The 20,406-nt window shown below is 42.0% G+C and overlaps 1 protein-coding gene across 6 annotated transcripts in view; it reads right to left on the minus strand.

Moving 5' to 3' along the window:
- AUTS2 (activator of transcription and developmental regulator AUTS2) overlaps nt 1-20,406 on the minus strand; it is an 809,823-nt gene that overhangs the window by 433,579 nt on the left and 355,838 nt on the right. The window lies entirely within an intron of this gene.

Genomic DNA, 20,406 nt, shown 5'->3' on the forward strand with positions numbered 1-20,406 from the left:
CCTTGAAAACACAATTGTCCTCCTTGGAGAACACTTCAAGTGCCACACTGACAACTCTTGTTCTTGTACCATTCCTGTCAGGGTTCCCCATGCAAAGAGCAAAGCCATCATGAATCTCCCATGATGTCTACTGAAACGTCTCTGAGGAGTCTCCTGCATTAACCCAGACACTACTTTTCTTATTTGCACTGAGCAGGGAAAGAAGAAGGGTTTGCAAAAAGTGCATTTGACTCTACACTTTCAAAGTACAATGGGGCTGAATTTATCCACGTAGGGATTCTTCCCCAGGGTCTCCCAAAGAAGACATTTTCTAGCCTGAAAGCACAAATTTCTAACACCAGTAAGTGGCTGACTCAAAGCACTTGCACAGTCTCAAGTATTCCCCAAGTGGGAGTGATGTGGTATAGGCCAAGAAAATGGTCATCAGCAACCCAAGTCCACATTGCCAGGCTGAATGGCACAGGGCCTGGGGCCACCCAGGTCTCTGATGCTTTTCTAGGAGATTTTGGTCATTTTGAGCATCACCACATCATATTTCTGTAAATCATTTTATTGCATTACAGAGCCTGTTATTTTTAATAGCTTTAAATCTATTGGAGGATGCTGGAAAAGACAAAACAGAACTGGCTAACTAGATAATAAAGTAAGGGAAAAAAACCTCAGATATGGAAGCTCAAGTGCTGGGCTGGGACTGAGTTGGGGCTGGAGAAGGTGTTTTCATTTTTATTTCTCACTACCTAAATCTATTTCAGCTGGCAGGAAATTAAAGCAGTTTTCCCCAAGTCAAGGCTGTGTTGCCAGTGATGGCAATTGGTGATCTCAAGCTTTTTCTTCTCTTTTTCTCCCATTGACCTATTGAGGTGGGGGAGTGCAAGAGAGTAGCTGGGTAGGACTTTGGTCCTTGGCCAAGGTAAATTCAGCACACTATGGTTTGGTGAATAGCACTTACTGCTCATAAACTCAGTCAAAAAACAACCGACCAAACACATCACTCTGTGGAGTAACGCAAAATAGGTGCTGGAGACTGGCATGAGTGGGACACAAAGAGAAGGTTACTGAGGTAGCATGGGGAGGGAAAGAAAAACATGAAATAGGCAACAGTAAGAGTGACCATCTGATGAAGAAAAAAGAAAAGAGAAAGACTAGCTCAGGCCTAAAGGTCACAAATAAACTACCTGGGAACTGCCAAGATTGTGATTAAACCAAAAGAGATGCAGAACCATCAGCAAGAAACTCCTGCAACAGTAAGTACCAACAATAACAGTTCTCTCAGGGCATGGAGACATTTTTCAGGTGATTTGCAATCTAATGGAATTGTTCTTGCATTAGAGAAATACTCAGCCCTGTTTTATAACAGTGACAGTGCAATCCGAATATTCAGCTGCTTCCAGGGAAGGCAGCTCTCTGCTATGCTTCCCCCCACCATTCAAAGTTAAAGGGTAAAGCAGACCTCAATATTCAGGCTTAGGAGGAGGAGAGCTCTACAGGAATAGCACTCTTGTTCTTACATGAGTCAGACACTTCTGTGAAATGAAAGGATGGGGGCCATAAGCCATCAAACACTCCTAAGGATAACCCATAACAACATGGCTGTCACCTTTTGTCTCAGAACGGAAAAGAATGAAGGACAAAGATAGTCGATCATGTTAAGAGGCATAAGAGAGGATGAAAGGACAGCTGAGCCCCAGACTACAGAAAGCATCATCCTCTCAGGACCTCAGTAGTCTTTGCTGGATCCTTAAACCACTTTAGATAATTCCATAGCAGTAGTGCCTGGTTAGCACATAACAAAAAGCAAAATAAACAAACGTACTGAGACTTCAGAAAAAGCCTTTTCCACAGAGCTTATATATCATGTCAGAAACATACTAATGTAGCTCTTCTAAGCTCCCCCCACCCCCTTCTTTTTTCCATAATATATTTTAATTTAAAACCCCATACCATTTGGCAGCACTACATCTACAGTATAGTTTCGAGGCGCCTGAGTTTCCACACCATATGGAATTAAAGGATTATTTTGCTACATTTTACTTTAAAGTTATGAATACCAACACTTCTCCCTATTATTGAGCAGTGAGCAAGCTAAGCCTTTACCAGAGTCCTAGAGGAAGAGGGAAGGCATAACCCTGCTGCAGGGAGAGGAATTTTAGGCTGTCAGTTCTGCCTGCTATTCTGTACTTAATACAGCTTTTGCAAGGGTAAGAGTCTCAAATTCTTCTGATCCAGCTCCTACCTGGTTGAATATACTCCCTGGCTCAGATCAGCTGGTATACAGATTGTCTGCACATCATTAGCAATGCTTCCTGACTCCAGGAAGCCTGAACAAAGACAGCCTAGTCCCAGTTCCACAACAGGAGTTTGTCCTGACCAAGATGACAGTCCTAGACTGTACAAATCCATTTCTACTTGCTTCTCCATGTACACACAGCTTGCCGGTGTTTAGTCTCTGGACTTTCCCTACCAGCCCAGACTCCAGACAGGGTCTGAAAATGTCAATTTTTGTTGCTACTTGCAGTCACACACTTTTCCCAAATGCTGCACACCTGGATCTAGGTAGCTGGTGACAAGTGCAGGCTGCTCTGGGCAGCCAAAGGCCAGGAAGCAATGGGCAGTTCAGCCTATGAGAGAAAAGAAAGCCCGGCTGAACCCAGTGAGATGCTTGTTAACAGGCTGGATTTTCTCAGCATGATGTACTATGAACCCACCACTGTCTCCTCAGGGTTCAGAAAGCAACAGGAGTTTGGATTGCAGAACACAAGCAGGAGGGAGGGTGCTGGGCAGGTGGGACAAACTGCATCCACTGCCATCCTGCATGGTCACAGGGGAGCAGGGAGATGAGCTCCTTGGCACTGGCTTGGGCTGTGTCCTTACAACTCTGAGCAATGATGCCACAGGTCCAGGGAGGGACACAGAGTGGTAGGCACCATATGCTGATGTGAGGCGGGGGGGGACAGGCAAGGGATAGACTACTGAAGCCTCTTCAGCATCAGATGCCTCAGAAGTTAATGCACTGGGGCATCTCCAGCACCCTGCTGTGGAGTTGACCCAACCAAGGCCCTGACTAGTTTTACACAGTTACATAATCTTTTAACATGAATGTCACCACATGCTCAGAGAAGACTGGTTTTGATGTGCTCTTAGGGCCAAAAAGCTGAGTACAGTTCCCACTAACCCCCACCCTGTCACCAGGGTAGACGAATCATCAGCAGATGAAAATGTGCATTGTAATATCATTTTGCACTTAAATGAAACATATTTTTCCTTTGAAATCTGTTAACTTTGATATCGAAATATGACAACTCATGTTGAAGTGTAATTGATGGTGAACAAGAGAACAATTCAGTACAGAAATCAGATGTATAACATTGGTGAGGAGTTAAGCATTGCTTACTTAAAAGGTGCTGCTTTATAAATTTTATCTAGAATAAATAAGGAAACAGCTTTATTTTTCTGGCTAGCTCAACTTTCACACACGAACAGCACTGTCTGTGCTACTAAGACCCACAAGGTAAGTACTGCACCTGCACAACCAAAGGAGCCAGAGCCTGCCCAAAACCACACACACTGACATGTCCTCCATCAGTCAGAAAACAGCCACAGTAGATTTCACGTAGGACTCAATATTTGATTGCAAAGAAAACAGGTTTTTTAATCAATGACTGAGAACAAATCTGGCTGTATGAAAATAAACAAAAGGAAAACTGCATAGAAGGAAGGGGAAAAAAAACCCCACAACCACCAACCACTACATAATTCAAGGCTTGATAGGTGTGATTTAAATCATGATTAACAGCTGTCATTTAGATACTTCCATTTAAACCTTTCTAATGACATAAGTTAGACAGCTACTTATACAGCACTGACATCACCTAAGGCTTTCATGACAGTTCAACAGAGCAAGACCTCTATGCTGCATCGCTAACAAAGCCACGTTCACGTCCACCACATCTGCCTGACTACCTAAACAGTGCAGCAGCACAAGGAAAGCAAAGCAGAGGTAAGATAATGAGGAGGAATATTTACTGTACACAAGTTTAGGCAATAAATATGAAAAAGAATTCACACCGCATGTGGACTCTGAACAGCATTAATACAAAGACATTTTTCACACCAGGGAAGAAAAATCTTGTTACCTAAGAGATACAATAAAACATGAGGAGAGGCTCTCTCAGTAGGTTTTGATATATAATCTTACAACCACCAATGCACAGGCTCCAAGAAACTGTCTGCTGTGCAGGATCAGGGCCTACATGCCATCATCCTGGGATCTGACAGCCCTACAGAATAAACAGCTGTACTTTGCGCTCCTGGATAGTAACAATGTAGTGAACCACCAAAGACCATAACTTATCTTTTGTTTCCTTCCTGCTTCTTCTGAGAAGAAAAAGTAATTTTCCTCCTCCAAAATTCTTGTTATGAAAACAAGAATAAGCACACATACAGATTTTTCCAATTTCCTGTTGATAAAAAAAATTCATTCTAAATCTAATAGAGCTTGAACAAATAACTATGAACAATTACCTAATTAGCTCTGTGATACAGAACAAGGGTGTCTTTAACTTACTTATTCTAAAGCACTGTTGGTCATTTCCTGCTGCCTTTGAGCTGATCCAGCGTCTGCTGCTGCACCCGCTTAGTACCTTGGAGTAGAGTAACTCATCCTCTCTAGCCTTAAATGGGAGAGATTCTACGGAAGGAACTGGAGCTACACCCCTCTTCTCCTGGGGAGAATTGGCTATTTAGCATTGTTATTACAGAAACACCAAGTGATCGTGTTCTGCTCACAGTAGCAACAGCAGAAGCAACACAGGCTAAGAATAAATAGCATCCTTGCCAAAGCGGGGGTGGGGGATAAAGAGAACTGGCATTTATTTCCAGATCCTCTTCTCCTTCATTATATGCTTGGGCACCCTTAGATATATAGCTCACAGAAGGTACTCTAAAGTAGCTCTGTAGCTCTATTTTATAAAGGTACACAGAGAATGCAGCCCATCATTTTTCTTTTTCTTTGCCTCCCCCCACCCCCCCATGCTGTTTATACAGAAATCAAAGATAGATTTGGCATAAACTCATCACACCCCAGAATCATCCATACATTATACAACATTGAAAGTGTAACAGACTTGCTCTGTTCCCCAGCCCCTGTTAAGAGTGGTATGAAACAGCAAGCTGTTGGCAATTGCAACAAATGAAGCGTATTTCAGCACACTTTAAAAGCTGAATTGCAAAAAAATATAGGCTTCTTCTGACCCTTTGCATTTTGATGGTTGCACAGTGAGAAATATGGCCTTTAAAATTACACCTTGCAAAGCACTCCATTGTACCAATCAATCTCTCCAAGCAGCTTCTGCAGCACAGACTGTGCAGCAGAGGGATGAAGAGCAAGGGTCCAGGCTGGTCTGCTCATAGGCAGCCAGAATGGTGGCAATCAAGGAGGAATCGATCTGCCCCTCCCAATATTTACTCAGCCCTGCTGCTGAAGTAGTTTGTATCCCATCCTGGGTTTCCAGGGCTCTCCCTGTGCTCTGCATCAGGGGGAAAAGCACCTCTGAAACACAGCTTCTGTATCAGGTGCCTATTCCTGCCTGGAACAAGTGTACCATCCTTGTCCACAGGGGATAGAGATAATTTCCACTCTGATCCATAAGTGCTATTCATCTGAGCGATGCCTATTTACACCATCTACACTTCTTGCTTCTGCTTTGTGTGTCCCTAAACCAGATTTTAACCCCTATGGGCACAGACACAGTATTTGAATACACTGGCATATGAACCCCCAGGCCCTGGAAATACCCTACAAAGAGCAGTGTACACGGATTTGCTGCTGAAGTTTCCACCAGGGACTGCTTTTTGTGGGTCCAGTTAGGTTTGCTCTTTTCAAAAAGCAGAGAACCAAACTGGCAGGTTTTACCTCAGCATTCTGCCTAAGAATAGTCTGTTTCAGAGCACTTGGCCCCGTTGTTTTTACACATCCATCTCTTCAGTAGCACAGGGTGCAGCCTGTGGTCTTAGGGATGTTGTCCTAGTTTCAGCCCAGGACCTGTGAGGAGTTCTTGTTTCTTGTACAGGAAAGGTCAGGTGAGGTAGGAAGGTAGAGGTAAACACTACCTGCACTCTGAATCTTTGGAAAGAGGAGAGGAGAACAGAAATATTATCCCATTTAGTTCAGAGTGTCTGACACCCAACCCCCTGAGGACACTGCTTGGCCTCTGGTTGACTTTGAAATGTATAACTTACTGGAAGAATACTTAAGTAAGAAGATAAAATGAAGCACATGATGGAACAAAAAGCAAACAGGCCAGGCTGGAAAATCCTAACAGCATGGCAGCGATACAGCTCTCTGCAAAATCAGCTAAAGAGCCTCCATCTGTTTTAATGAGGGGAAACATCAAACCAAGGTAGTTTCTGTAAAATTTCACTCATTTCAGGGCCACAGGATGGTTGCTCCTCGTGCAGAGGAGATGCAAGATGAGATGAGACCTTTTGGGAACATCTAAAGATGTGAAGCAGCTCCAAGAACCAAGCCTGAATAACACGCAGATGACAGTACTCGCTTCACCTGAATTAATTCACAGCTACCATCATCCTGTTCTTCCTTCAACACAGACCACTAACCTGACACCCAGTTAACATTACAGATGTCAAAAAAATGTCCTGAAGGAGAAAATATCAGTATTCATGGATGGACCTCAAGATGCTTGCCACTGTTTACATAAAAGAGGCCTGTTATTTCATAGTTCGATATAAGCCCTGAATAAATATTTAATAACCTGGTTGCATAAATAATGATTTGAAGGTTGAGCTATTGGCTTAAAAACACAATACTATTTTAAGCCCTTTAACTGGCCAGCCATATAAATTATTCACACTTTAAAAGTCATCCTGTGGTCTCTGCACAAGGAGAAACTAGGAAGTTGTAACTATAATGACAAAAGCAGGGCAAGATCAATCAAACCACATGATCTCTAACACAAACAAGCAGCAATTAAGCAGCAATCAAGACCAATATGACTGTGGTTGATGTCCTTTTATGCCAATACTCTGAGTCTAGAGAGCAAAACTTAATAATGTTTTGCAATTTATCAAGGGAACCATAACTCTGCTCTCTGTGACTTGGCCAAGAGGCTATTATGATAGTATTTCTCTATAATTTAATAATGTGAAGGGAAGGGGGGGATGGAGTAAAAGCATTTAGACATAACTCACATCTATACATATTGTATTTTCCCCTTGTTTGAATGACAGAAGCAAAAGTCATAATAACATACCTCAGTACCAATTTGTTAGCAGAAAAGGGGAGCTGAAGTATCTGGCAAAGAAAATCTATTTGAAGAAGCACAGAAGGGAAGGGAATGAACCATCTGAATTCATTAGCAGCTGTCATTGATGTGGAGATGAGTTTAGAGATGAAGAGAAGCTAGTCATCACAAATAACTCAGGAGAAAAGCAAAGGGAGGACCTGTTGTTTAAACTGTTTAAATCTGGATTAGCTTCTGATAGATGGCAAGTTGCCACTTAGGGGAACCATCGTGTTAGACAATCCACCCTCTTTGGATGGAAGCTCCTTGAATAAAATAAGGTATCTCAGCATTTCAGGCTGTGGATGGGTTGCTGGCAGGCTCAGGTATTGCTCTGTGTGGCACAAACCAGAGTTTTCCTGTACATGAGGCCATAGAACCAGTAAGGTTGGGAAAGACCTCAAAGATTATCAAGTCTAACCTGTCACCCAACACTTCATGACTACTAAACCATGGCACCAAGTGCCACATCCAAACCCTTTTTGAGCACCTCGAGGGATGGCAACTCCACCACCTCCCTGGGTAGCACATTCCAATGGCCAACAACTCTCTCTGTGAAGAACTTTCTCCTCACCTCAAGCCTAAACCTCCCTGGCGCAGTTTGAGACTGTGTTTCACAGCATCTCTTCTGCTTAAGGAGCCTGACCCTGCTGGTACCCACTCACTCTGGGAGGCTTTTTCCTAGAGCCCTGAGACTATCCCTGGGTTGTAAGGCTGCAGCTGATGTTGGGGCTTTGCAGGGCTAGAAACCACCAGCTTATTTGTTTTTCTTCTCCATTCCCTGGATTGCTTCTAACCCAGATGAGTTCTTCAGTTTGGCACAATGAAAGAGGCAATGGTGAGAAGGAGTAGCAAGGACTCAAGACACCACCAGGAAGGAAAAAGAAAAACCCCAAACATCTGAAGAATTACACATCCTTAAATCACAGCCTGATTTCATGTCTTAAATCTTGCTCATTTTTTGTCCTGTATTTAACCTAATAAGAGCTGCAGCTGGTTTGAAAAGTTCAGAATGCCTTCAAACTCCTACCAACAACAGCTTGTTGGTGGCTTTTTGGCTTTGCTCTATGTTCTTTCTGGATCAATTTTCTCTCCTTTTTTTTTTTTTTCCTGCCTACCCCTCTTGCTCTTTCATTCTGAGAAATAACATACAATACATTGTGGCACCCTGCTTTCCCTTTGGACTGATTCTTGCCAATTGAAATAAGCCTCCCTATTTTATAAGTGTCAACAAATCTCCTAATACATCTTGGAATCTGTCCCTTGTCAACAGTGACCATTGTGTGATTTATTGTTTGATAGATTTGATGAGCTGGCTGCCTCAGTCCAAGTTCAAAACCAGCTTTATTTCCAGCAAATCATTCTGCCATTGTAGAGGCAGCCTCAAACAGATAGGCAAGGAATCAGGACAAGATCCAGCACCCACTGGAATCAAGTGGAAATTTCAACTGACTTCAAGAGATATAGAATTCACATAGGGAAGTGGGTGCTCACTATAATTAACTGACAGACTAGAATCATAGAATTGTTAGGGCTGGAAGGGACCTCAAGGATCACCCAGTTCCAAAACCCCTGCCATGGGCAGGGACACCTCACACTACATCAGGTTGCTCAGAGCCACATCCAGCCTGGCCTTCAAAACTTCCAGGGATGAGGCTTCCACCACCTCCCTGGGCAACCTGTGCCAGTCTCTCACCACCCTCATGGGGAAGAACTTCTTCCTAACATCCAGTCTGAATCTAGGGAAGCAATTGTCCCCATGTAGTGGACCAGCAGGGTACTCAGGTGGCCAAGAAAGCCACCAGCACCCTGGTCTGGATCAGCAGTAGAAGGAAAGGAATTGTCCCCCTGTACTGGACCAGAAGCATGCTCAGGTAGCCAAGAAGGCCACCAGCATCCTGGGCTGGATCAGCAATGCTGTGCCCAGCAGAAGCAGGGAAGGAATTGTCCCCTACTTCTGTACTTATACTACTTCTGTAGTACTGACTACTTCTGAATTTCATACTGATAAAAATACCATAATTTAACTACTCTTTCATATGGTTTAAAATGGTACTAAACTTACCCATCTTGAAAATACAGTCATGTACTGGGTAAGTGGAGTTTTATTATTGTTTTAAGATAAGTGCAAATTCCTCTAACGCAGGACTGCTATCAAATTATGGTTACTTGAATTAATCCTCATTCTGGCATTTAATAATCTGTAAAGTGCTTATTCAGGAAAAGGTCAAAAATCACTTGGAAAGATATGTTAATGGCTCTCTAAGTAATGTTTAGACTTACTGAATAAATTTTCACACTTAAGTCACGTTACAAACTGCGTTATAAATTGTGCTCTTCACAACGGTGAGCTGGGTGTCCATACATGTTATGGCCTCCCCTCAAGATAGCACTTGAGCACTTAGTTAAATTCCTCTCAGCTGTACTAGAAAAAAAATAAATAAATTAAAACATAAGCACATCTTCAGTGTTATGCTGGAAATATAGTTGATGAAACTATCACCAAAAAAAGGAGTGTTTACCTAAAATCTGGACCTGAAGAAGCCCATTACTGCTTAGCTATGTGATTAAAAAAACACCACCAAAAAACCCCAAACCCACCATAAACCCTCAAAACAAGCAAACAAACAAAAAATCAACTCAAATTCAAACCCCAGAAACTGTCAACTCCCCCCCAGTTCTCCTAAAACTCAATTCTAACAAAAACCAACATAGAATAGAATAGAATAGAATAGAATAGAATAGAATAGAATAGAATAGACCAGACCAGACCAGACCTGGTCAGAAGAGACCTTTGAGATCATTGAGTCCAATTATCATCCAACACTATATAATCGAGCGCCCCATCCAGTCTCTTCCTAAACACCTCCAGTGATGGTGACTCCACCACCTCCCTGGGCAGCACATTCCAATGGCCAATCTCTCTTTCTGTGAAGAACTCATTGTATAAAGAATATTAGATCTGTAAAAGTTATTTCCTGAATAAATGAGAAATAACTACAAATAGAGACAACTATTCAGGGGAGGCTTTGTTAAGTTCTCTACAGCTTGATTTAGATCTCTCCTCATTTGAAACCGTACCTGAATCAGGTCTTCTGCTAAACATTAAGACCTTTCAATAGAAACTGTATTGCTTAATGGGGTTTTCTGCAAGGACAAAGTCTATCTCCTCATGGTGCTTCCACAGCTGGAACTCATTTGCTGTGAGAAGCTGTTGTTGAAGTGATCTGGAGAAACACTTCTCCAATCCATTTCAAAAGCTTTCAAAGATGCCCAGCAGTCTTGTTTTCCTTGCCAGGCCCTTCTTCCTTACTACTGCACTGAGTTACAGCTTATTTTGCTGTTAAGTGTCCTGTTTAGGCAAGCTGGAGATGTGCAGGTTTTTCTAGTGTTCAGAAACTTTTTTTACAGCAACTAAGAATAATGATAAACAGAGATAGAATAAAATAGACCAGGTTGGAAGAGACCTTTGAGATCATCGTGTCCAACCTATCATCCAACACCATCTAATCAACTAAACCATGGCACCAAGCACCCCATCCAGTCCCTTCCTAAACACTTTCAGTGACAGCAACTCTACCCCCTCCCCAGGCAGCCCATTCCAATGGGCCATCACCCTCCCCATGAAGAACTTCTTCCTAACATCCAGCCTAAAGCTCCCCTGGTGCAGCTTGCGACTGTATCCTCTTGTTCTGGTGCTGGTTGCCTGGAAGAACATAAAAACCAACCAACAAACCCACACTAAAAAATTATCATATCTGCAAATAATTGAAAAGGAAAAGAGAAAGCCCTGTGCTGAAGAATCTGAATGGAATCCCTTCTATGCTTTGAAACATTTGGGTTTTAAAATGACCCACAAGACTGAAAAATTAAGTATCAGCATGTGAAAATGTACCGTATTACAGCTTAAATCAACCATTATACAGGCTCAGCAAGCATCAGAACGCTCCTCCTATGCACTAAAAAACGTCAACTTCTCCTTGGTGAATAATCATTCGTGAAATAAAGCAGGCATGCAAAAAAAAAAAATGGGTGTCAGGCAGGAAATGCTGATATTTGGGGCACCAAGGTGTTTTAAAATTGTTTTTCTCTTCTGCATCCAGCATCCAGCGAAATCTCAACAGATCAAAGTTTTGCAGACAAGGAGGGAAGAAAGAAAAAAAAAAAAAAAGAAAAGAGCCCACAAAATTAATAACTATTTAAGTATTCTGTTTCATCATGATAACAAACAGATGGTTTTAATATTCTAGAGGCTAATTTCTGAACAATTAAAAACACAGCAAGACATTAACATCTAATGAAACATTTTAACTACCACTATATGCATCTGCCATTAATTTCCACACAGTAAGGTCTCGGTTCTCTTCAATCTGTTCTTTATTAAGGAAAGTTTTTCCACTCTGAATTTAGTGAAGTAGAGAATTAACAACTGTTTTCAATCAGCAATCAGCATGATATTTCGCCAGTGTGCATTGAAACCGTCCACACTATCAGACATAAATTTACTCCTATGATGGCTTTGATCTGCACGCTGAGTAGAGATGTTAGAAGGGAATTCGTTTTCTAATTCCATTTTCATTTAGGACATACGAATTAACCCCTCACAGATCTCATGTTCCTTTTTTATCTAGTTCAGATAAAGGACACCTACTTCAAATGTTAAGGCTTAGGCATTACTTACAGTCTAGCCAAACCCAAACTCATTTCAGAAACCAATGAAAGCATTCTCATGCATGCCATATTGAAATGAAGCTCTTCAAAGGCCACGAGAATCCTGTATTTATGAGCTTCTAATTTATATTTCCTTTGCTCATTTGTGATAAGAACATAAGGTAGTATCATCAAAGCTCTACCCATGCAAAAACTAGTTGCTACCAAAAAAAACCCACATTAAATAATTCTCTACACCGCAGACATGAAGCTAATTCATGTGCTCCTAATCAGATATGCAGCTTGGAACTGCTGATGAATTTTCTGCAGGTCTTCTCCAATTTGGCAGGTTAGGATTCAAACTGAGCTGATTTAAGATAATTGTCATTGCTCCCAGGGTGTGGCAAAAGGTTGGTGGTGTTCAGCATTTGCTGTTGGCAATGAATGAGGCCTGTAAATAAATACCTCTGGGAATAAACTCAGACACCCTCCCTGGTGGGTTTGAGTAGCATGCTTGATGCTCTTTGCATGTGTAGGCAGCTCAGTGTCTTTGGTTTTGAAAAGGGTTAAGAGAGCAAGTAACTAGGAATGACTTTAACAGGAACCACATTCTGTCCAGGTTCCTGTTTTGCTTTTAATCATGTAAGTTATGTAAACATGGAATTGCAAGGCTAAAGTAATAAATGCTGAAAAACAGCCTTGAGAAAACATAGGGTTAGGGAAGGAGTTAGCTGCAGGACCCTGTCTCTTAAATTCATTTTGTGATGTTCAGTTGGGCAACAAGAAATGTCTGTATTACGACTATGCAGAATAAGACAGTCCAAAGTTCCAGGTGCTGCTTAAAGCCAGGAAAAGCAGGGTCATGAACCTGGGTCTTCTACCTGCTGATTGATGCCCTACCAATGGGACACTGCCTGTTCCAAGACATCTCTGTCCCTCTAATTTGTGCCAGAAATAACACACTGGGCTGAACATACTTTCAACAATGGCTAGAGATTTCCATAGATATTTCCATAAGAGACCACTAATAACACATCACATCCTTGTTGCATTCTACTCTGTGTGCTCGTATCCATCTCAAAGGCTCAGCCTGAACAAAGCAGCCTTTTTGCCTCCATACTTCACCCAGAGAGGCTGAGAACACCCACAAACCCATCTGGAACTCAGGTTTCCAAAATCTGGAACCAGAACAGCAGTTAGGTAGGAAAGGACATGAAAGATTAATCATTTGACTTGGAGCACTGTCATCTCTGTGAATTTCCAGGGATAGGGCTGGGAGTTTCAGAGCAACCTAGCAGAGGCAGGAGCATAACCCCACTGAAAGACAGAGAGCACTGGGCTCATTTTATATCCACTTCTGGTTCAGTGAAATACGGCTGCTGTGGTGTCCCTGGGGATACCATATGGGATTTCAAGAGACCTTTCCAGCCAGTCATATCTGGTTCAGAGAAATGTGTGCACTAAAATGAATGTACTGGGAGTTTGCCATGTAACCATTAGCCATATAACCACCATTAATATACCTCGGAGGCATTGCCTTATTTTTATATGTCAGACAGTTTCAGACTAACGCTGTACTTAGTGAGGATAGCACAATATTAAAATGTGAGTTTCATACTCTTTTTTATGCTCCAAGTGCCTGGATCTACCCTTGGCACGCTACAAAAATAATACTTTTATGATTCAGTTTTTCCATGAAATATTTATAATACAACTATTGAGTGATGGAAGTGCCAGAATATTACTGGTGCTAGACTTGAATTCCTGGAGATTGCAAGCTTTTGTTTGGTCTAGCAGCATAGAGGAAAAGCATCCTGCTAAACATCTGCCTCTCACTGGAGAACCACATGGGAAATAAAGACTTTGGGGCAGCATTGCCTGGAGTATTTGAGTACTCATCTTACCTACTGCAGCAGTCTGTGAGTGCCAAGGAGTGTCGGCATTATAAAACAACAGAGAAATGGAGAAAGACACAGACTGCAGCAGTCCCGCAGCCCATCCCTTTGAGCCCAGGAAGCACCAATTGCATCTGCATCATTCATAACATGCAGACAACAGCTAACACAGGCCAAACTGTTGCTAAAGACCTTTACAACCACTGCAGGTGAGTCAATGCTGTATTTCACTGCTTCCCCTTTAGAAAGCCATCTAACTGCATCTCCCACCTGCACTGTCACCTTGTCCCATCTATCGTGGATATGCAGAACAGATTTTCCCCATCACCTCTGCAGCAGTCTCCCAGTGGTTTAAGACTGCTATCAGTATCTCCAACTCCATTTTCTCTTTTAAAAACTAAATTGCCCAACTTCTTTCAAGCCTATCTGGAGGGCCATGCTTTTAGACTTTCCCCATGTACTCTGCATATTTCACTCACCAATTATTTCCTGTTCTGAAGGAAAGCAGTGACAATATCCATTAGAAATTATATAATCATACAAACCCTGTTAGGATGAAGTCTGTATTAAATGAAGTACATAAGGATGAAAAGTGCCTTAAAAGCTGTGGTTTCTGCTTAGACAACTCACTATTCAAGCAGGCTTGCTCTGGGTCCCAGTCTTAGACACCTAAAAGTAACTGAAGTGATCACCTGAAGTGTTCACCACATAAACCTTTTGAATCTATGCCACTCTTTCCATTGTGGAAATCTCTTTAACTCATTGTGTAAAGAATATTAGATCTGTAAAAGTTATTTCCTGAATAAAAGAGAAATAACTACAAATAGAGACAACTATTCAGGGGAGGCTTTGTTAAGTTCTCTACAGCTTGATTTAGATCTCTCCTCATTTGAAACCGTACCTGAATCAGGTCTTCTGCTAAACATTAAGACCTTTCAATAGCAACTGTATTGCTTAATGGGGTTTTCTGCAAGGACAAAGTCTATCTCCTCATGGTGCTTCCACAGCTGGAACTCATTTGCTGTGAGAAGCTGTTGTTGAAGTGATCTGGAGAAACACTTCTCCAATCCATTTCAAAAGCTTTCAAAGATGCCCAACAGTCTTGTTTTCCTTGCCAGGCCCTTCTTCCTTACTACTGCACTGAGTTACAGCTTATTTTGCTGTTAAGTGTCCTGTTTAGGCAAGCTGGAGATGTGCAGGTTTTTCTAGTGTTCATAAACTTTTTTTACAGCAACTAAGAATAATGATAAACAGAGATAGAATAAAATAGACCAGGTTGGAAGAGACCTTTGAGATCATTGTGTCCAACCTATCATCCAACACCATCTAATCCACTAAACCATGGCACCAAGCACCCCATCCAGTCCCTTCCTAAACACTTCCAGTGACGGGAATTCTACCACCTCCCCAGGCAGCCCATTCCAATGGGCAATCACCCTCCCCATGAAGAATTTCTTCCTAACATCCAGCCTAAACCTCCCCTGGTGCAGCTTGAGACTGTGTCCTCTTGTTCTGGTGCTGCTTGCCTGGGAGAAGAGACTAACCCCCACCTGGCTACAGCCTCCCTTCAGGAAGCTGTAGAGAGCAAGAAGGTCTCCCTTGAGCCTCCTCCCAGCTCCCCAGCTTCTTCTCATAGGGCTGAGCTCCAAAGCCCTCCCCAGCTTTGTTGCCCTTCTCTGGACACATTCCAGCAACTCAGCATCTTTCCTAAACTGAGGGGCCCAGAACTGGATGCAGTGCTCAAGGTGTGGCCTAACGAGACGCTAATGTTTCTGCAGCAGACTTGACAGACTTCAAGATCTCCACGTGAAAAACCAGAGGAAAGTGCCCGGCCCTGAAAGTGCCGTTGGGGTGGGCGAGCGGCACAGTTATTACGTTCTTTTTAAGGCCACAGAAATGCCATGCTGTCAACCTCTGGCATCCCACAGCAAACCATGGCAACAGCTGCCTGGCTCTGTAGTAATAAACTGAACCAATTTAATAGCTTTTATTGTTCTGCTGTGATGTTGAGCGCAACCACTTCTTTCCTCCCAGGACTCCTGAGCCCGCAAGGGCAGCAATGAGAGAAGATCTCATTTACCTAAAAGCGCTTATAAATTTTTAATTTGCTTTAACAAGTAAATTAACAAGTCCCTCATTCAGGCAAGTTTTATGGCCTCTTGCCACTTGGGGAGGGCCATAAAAGTTTTATAGATAATCCAGAGCTACTGAGATTGCTCATAATAAATTGTCTGTTTCCTGTTATTTTATCAAACCATTGGGCTTCTAATGACTTAAAGTCACAGCTTCCTTATATCTATGCTTTTTATGAGCCTGTATTTATAAACTGTAAAGAATATCTTAAATTATACTGGGCCCCTGCTAATCATTAGAAAGCCAGTTTTTCACTGGAGCCAAAGCTTTTGCTCACACCCACCTAATAAATTCTAAGGGATTTAAGGGGGGGGGGAAAAGAACCAACAAGTTTTTGGAGATAGCATGCGGATTCCACACTCTATTTTAAGATGCTGCACTAGCCAAAGTTTCATTAACAGATACTTTGAAGTGTCTGGAACTCCCTACTCTAATTTCTACCAGTTCCTGAAAAAGTTCTCAGGATAGTAAGTACTTCAGGCAGCATGAGCAGGCCTGTCTCTGGGATTCAGGCTTGGAAGGTGCCAGCACTTACTGAGACACACCACCTCTTCACTTGGACAAAATGCTTGCTCCAGTGAGTGCTTACTCTAACATCTGGAGCACCATTGATGATACTTACATAGAAGAGCCCTAAACAGAAAGCTGTCTTAGTGCTGTGAGTAGTGGTGCTGAACTCAGTGATGGTACTCATGGCAAGCGTACTTCAGCATGTTTAAATCATGGCCCTGATGGGTCAGCACAGCCAACCACTTTTCCAGTGAAGTCACAATGCTATGTCTAGTTCACAACAGCAAACCTTAGGCATCCAGTCAACTATGTTGGTCTCACTGTAAAAAAAAACACAATCCAAAACCCCAAACAAACAGAAAAATCACTCTAGAGACAGAGTGGGCACCAAACTTGCATAGCTGTAAGAGCTTTGTGGAATCTTGGCCTTTGCTTGTTAACTACACAGAGTTTAGGCAGGCTTGATTGATAAGAGGTTTCTCTTTAAGTGAGGTGATCCCATCATCTTTCCCTTGATTTCTACTATGGGAATAACATGAAAAAACTGTAGAGAAAACCACCAGGGTCACATTTAATGATGCAATATGTTTGGGGTGGAAAGGAGAATTGAAGAAACAAAGCTGCTGCATACCTTGACCTCCAGAGATCTGAACAGTGTGCCTGGATTAAAGCCTAAACTTGCTCTGAAGTTTGGACTGCAACAAAACAGCACTGGGATAATAATATAGCATAGGTGACAATAAACAGTATTTTCTGTAAACACAGAGTGTTATAAAAACCTAAAACTCCTTCACCTAAACAAGAGTACATTGAACTCTACTGAAAAAAATCCCCATTATCTTTCTGTGAAATACAAGTCTGTGGAACTGTAAAATTCATTCACCCTGAAGGAGGAACACATTGGGACACGAGAGTATCAGCTTCTGCTCATCAGAGTTTTCCTGTTACATGGGAAACTCCAGTTAGATAGACAAGTTTTAAAAGACCAGGATGCTGGGTTTGAGATGAAAAAGCTGGTGCTAAATCCTGGAATGTGCCCATTATCTCATGTGCTGAGAGTGCTTGAAGTTTTATTCATTGATTTTTCTGTGTGAAAGTGCCATAGATTCATATCTCACAATACCATCCCCGATTAGGATCCATTGTGTAATTACAACAGTGCTCATGTACTTTCATTCTGTGGTGTTATAGCTACCATAGTGCACAGAAAATAGGCTGTTACAGTGGATGAACTTGTTCAAATATCATTGTACATTAAATAAGAACTTGTTCAACTGTATCTGGCAATAACTAGAACCACAGTAGAAACAAAATACAGGAAAACAAGCCATAAATCCCTTTCTAAGCAACAGTTATTTTGTGTTTCCTCATAAATACACACACAAGAAGCATATCCACAATCACAGGCACATGCCAGTCACCAAAGTCAGGTTCAGAAATGCATAACCAAATACAAGCTCAGAAATCCTTGAGATGGGATGGAAAAGACTGCAGTGCTGCCATGGCGCCACATTTTTCCAATTATCTGAAGTCCTTTTGAAAGAGTGAAAGCCTAACTAATGCCATCTACCTTATTTAAGAAGCAGAACTTGTGACTTAACTGTGCATGTATAAATTGGATTAAAAACAATGCCTTTTTTATTCCCTACCACAGCAAACCCTATGTCCAATCTATCTATATTCACTAAAGATGCATCTCCTGCATCAAATGTTAACCATTGCTTTACCCCTCAGTAGTTAGTCTTAAAGAAACAAGGAGAGTCATGAAAAAAATGACTAAAAAACTAATACCCAAAGAAAAACAACAGCACATATCCTTCTATTGTAAAAAGTCCCCTGACCCAAATTCCTCTCATTTTTGTCGCCAGGGAGAAGAAACCCTAAGAGCTGTGGTTAAAACAAACAAACAAACAATAACAACAACAAAAACAGAGAAAAAAAAAAGCAGAGAAAAAGGCAGAAAGCAAGTTCTTTGAGCAATGAAAAACATTAAGAGTGACTTTAAGGCAAACACCTCTTCCACAGTGCCCTTGTCTGAACCACATTCACCTGAGCTGAGGACAGAAACCTGTCCTATGCCATCACATCCAATGGACTCAAATTGGTGAAAGCAAGGTGGTGTACATAAAGCAAGATGAAACTCTTGACACAAGTCTACATGGGGAAGTCTAACCCCAGCAGTGTACGTGAATTTTCAGGTAAAAATAAAAGATATGAAAACTATTTCTGCTGATAGAGCCACATCTGTTGTCTTCAGAACTGTCTACTAAGGATCAGCAAAAACATCTTAACTCAAAGGAAAGGGTTCTAATTTTTCTCCCATAGCTCTACCTAAAGTAAAGCAGATATTCTGCCCTCTGTCTGAAATCTTCTCATGGATATAAATGGAAGCAGAAGTGAGAAGGAAGACAAACACCAGCATCACTCTTCCCAGAAATCTCTAGGGAAACAATGACCACACTCTCTGCAAACTTTCTTTGACAACGGTTACAAGTGTCTCTGGCTCTGAGGAGCATCCAAACTTTCAGAAACTTATCTTAATGGAAACACTTTCTAGAGTCACCTGCCTTAAGCCTTGGCTGTGGCTCTTACTTCTATAAAAATACACACGCATCAGTTTTCTACTCAAATCCTTGCAAAAACACTTGCTCACCTTTATTACAAGACAGGAGATATTTCCATTAAAGTAAGCAAACTCGTCTCTGGTGCACCTAAGTCTTGCAGAGCTCCTATGTTTCAGTTCACATTTCAGGTTAATCTTTTCCTTTCCTAAAGAACAGAACATCCTTTTTCCTGATCTCCCTGAGGGCTCAGTATTTGCAACATCAAACAGAACATACAAACCATCGTTCCCCCTCCAAAAGCCTATTATACTGTCAACTGGCTTCCTAACTGCAACCAGGGGAGAAAGCTTATATACTGACTCCAGAGCTCTTTCACTCTTGGAAAGTATCCATGATTTCTTCAAGCTACTGCTGCATTTCATTTCTCCAAAGAACTCATAATAAGATGGGCAAAGTTCCAGGGAAGAAAAAAGAAACCCAACTAAGTGAACTAACTGTGCAGTTCCTCCCTCCATCACTTTCAGTTGCTGGCAAAGGCCAAAGCCACAAGACTCTCAAGCCATGCTACCAGTGACCCTCCTTAATAAATCAGATATTAAAATACAATCACATGAATTAGGCTGGAAAGGGAGAGCAAGGCAAATGTCTGCTATTCAAGATAACAGTGTATCTTGCAGTGTTTTATATCTTCATGAAGCACTGGAAGAAGTTATATACCAGGAAGAAAGTCCTTATGGAGGCCGTGCTACAAACCACTCAAATCCCAAGCAAAGTCACTGTGTATTTATTAATGTTGCAGTGAGAACAAATTGTCAATTACCAGGAGCAAGGACCATGTGAAGGCTCTAACTGGGCTGGGATCTGGGTCTCAGCTTCCAGAGCTCAATTAATGAACATTCACAAGGCAGACCTCATGGAAGCTGTTGTTGGAAGGTTACATGTTCTAACTCTAAGTAAAATTTTTAAAAAGGTCAATGAGAGAATGTAATCCAAAACTAGGGGTGTCTGTGCAGCACTGCTGCATGTGAAATACGTGTTGTGATGCTGACACATTTTCTTCCATTCTACTCAAAGAGTTCAAATCTATTTTGGTAGACTGGCCCCAAGCCTGGGATAACAACAGAGGGGTCTCCTCTTTGGCTGAGCAAATCTTCAGGGATCTATCTCTGGATAAGCATCAACTTCTTTTGCCAAGGCCTGTCCCAACTGCCCCTCTCCTGCTGCCAAGAGCAGCAGCTTCTCTCTCTGAGCTCATCACAGAAGCAACCCCTGAACAACCCTGCACAGTCCATCCAGTGACTCTCACAAGACAGGCTGCAGCTCTCATGCAGACATTGCTGGGCAGAGTGGTACTAA

The sequence above is a fragment of the Dryobates pubescens genome, chromosome 13, assembly GCF_014839835.1.
Source record: "Dryobates pubescens isolate bDryPub1 chromosome 13, bDryPub1.pri, whole genome shotgun sequence".
Lineage (NCBI taxonomy): Eukaryota > Metazoa > Chordata > Aves > Piciformes > Picidae > Dryobates > Dryobates pubescens.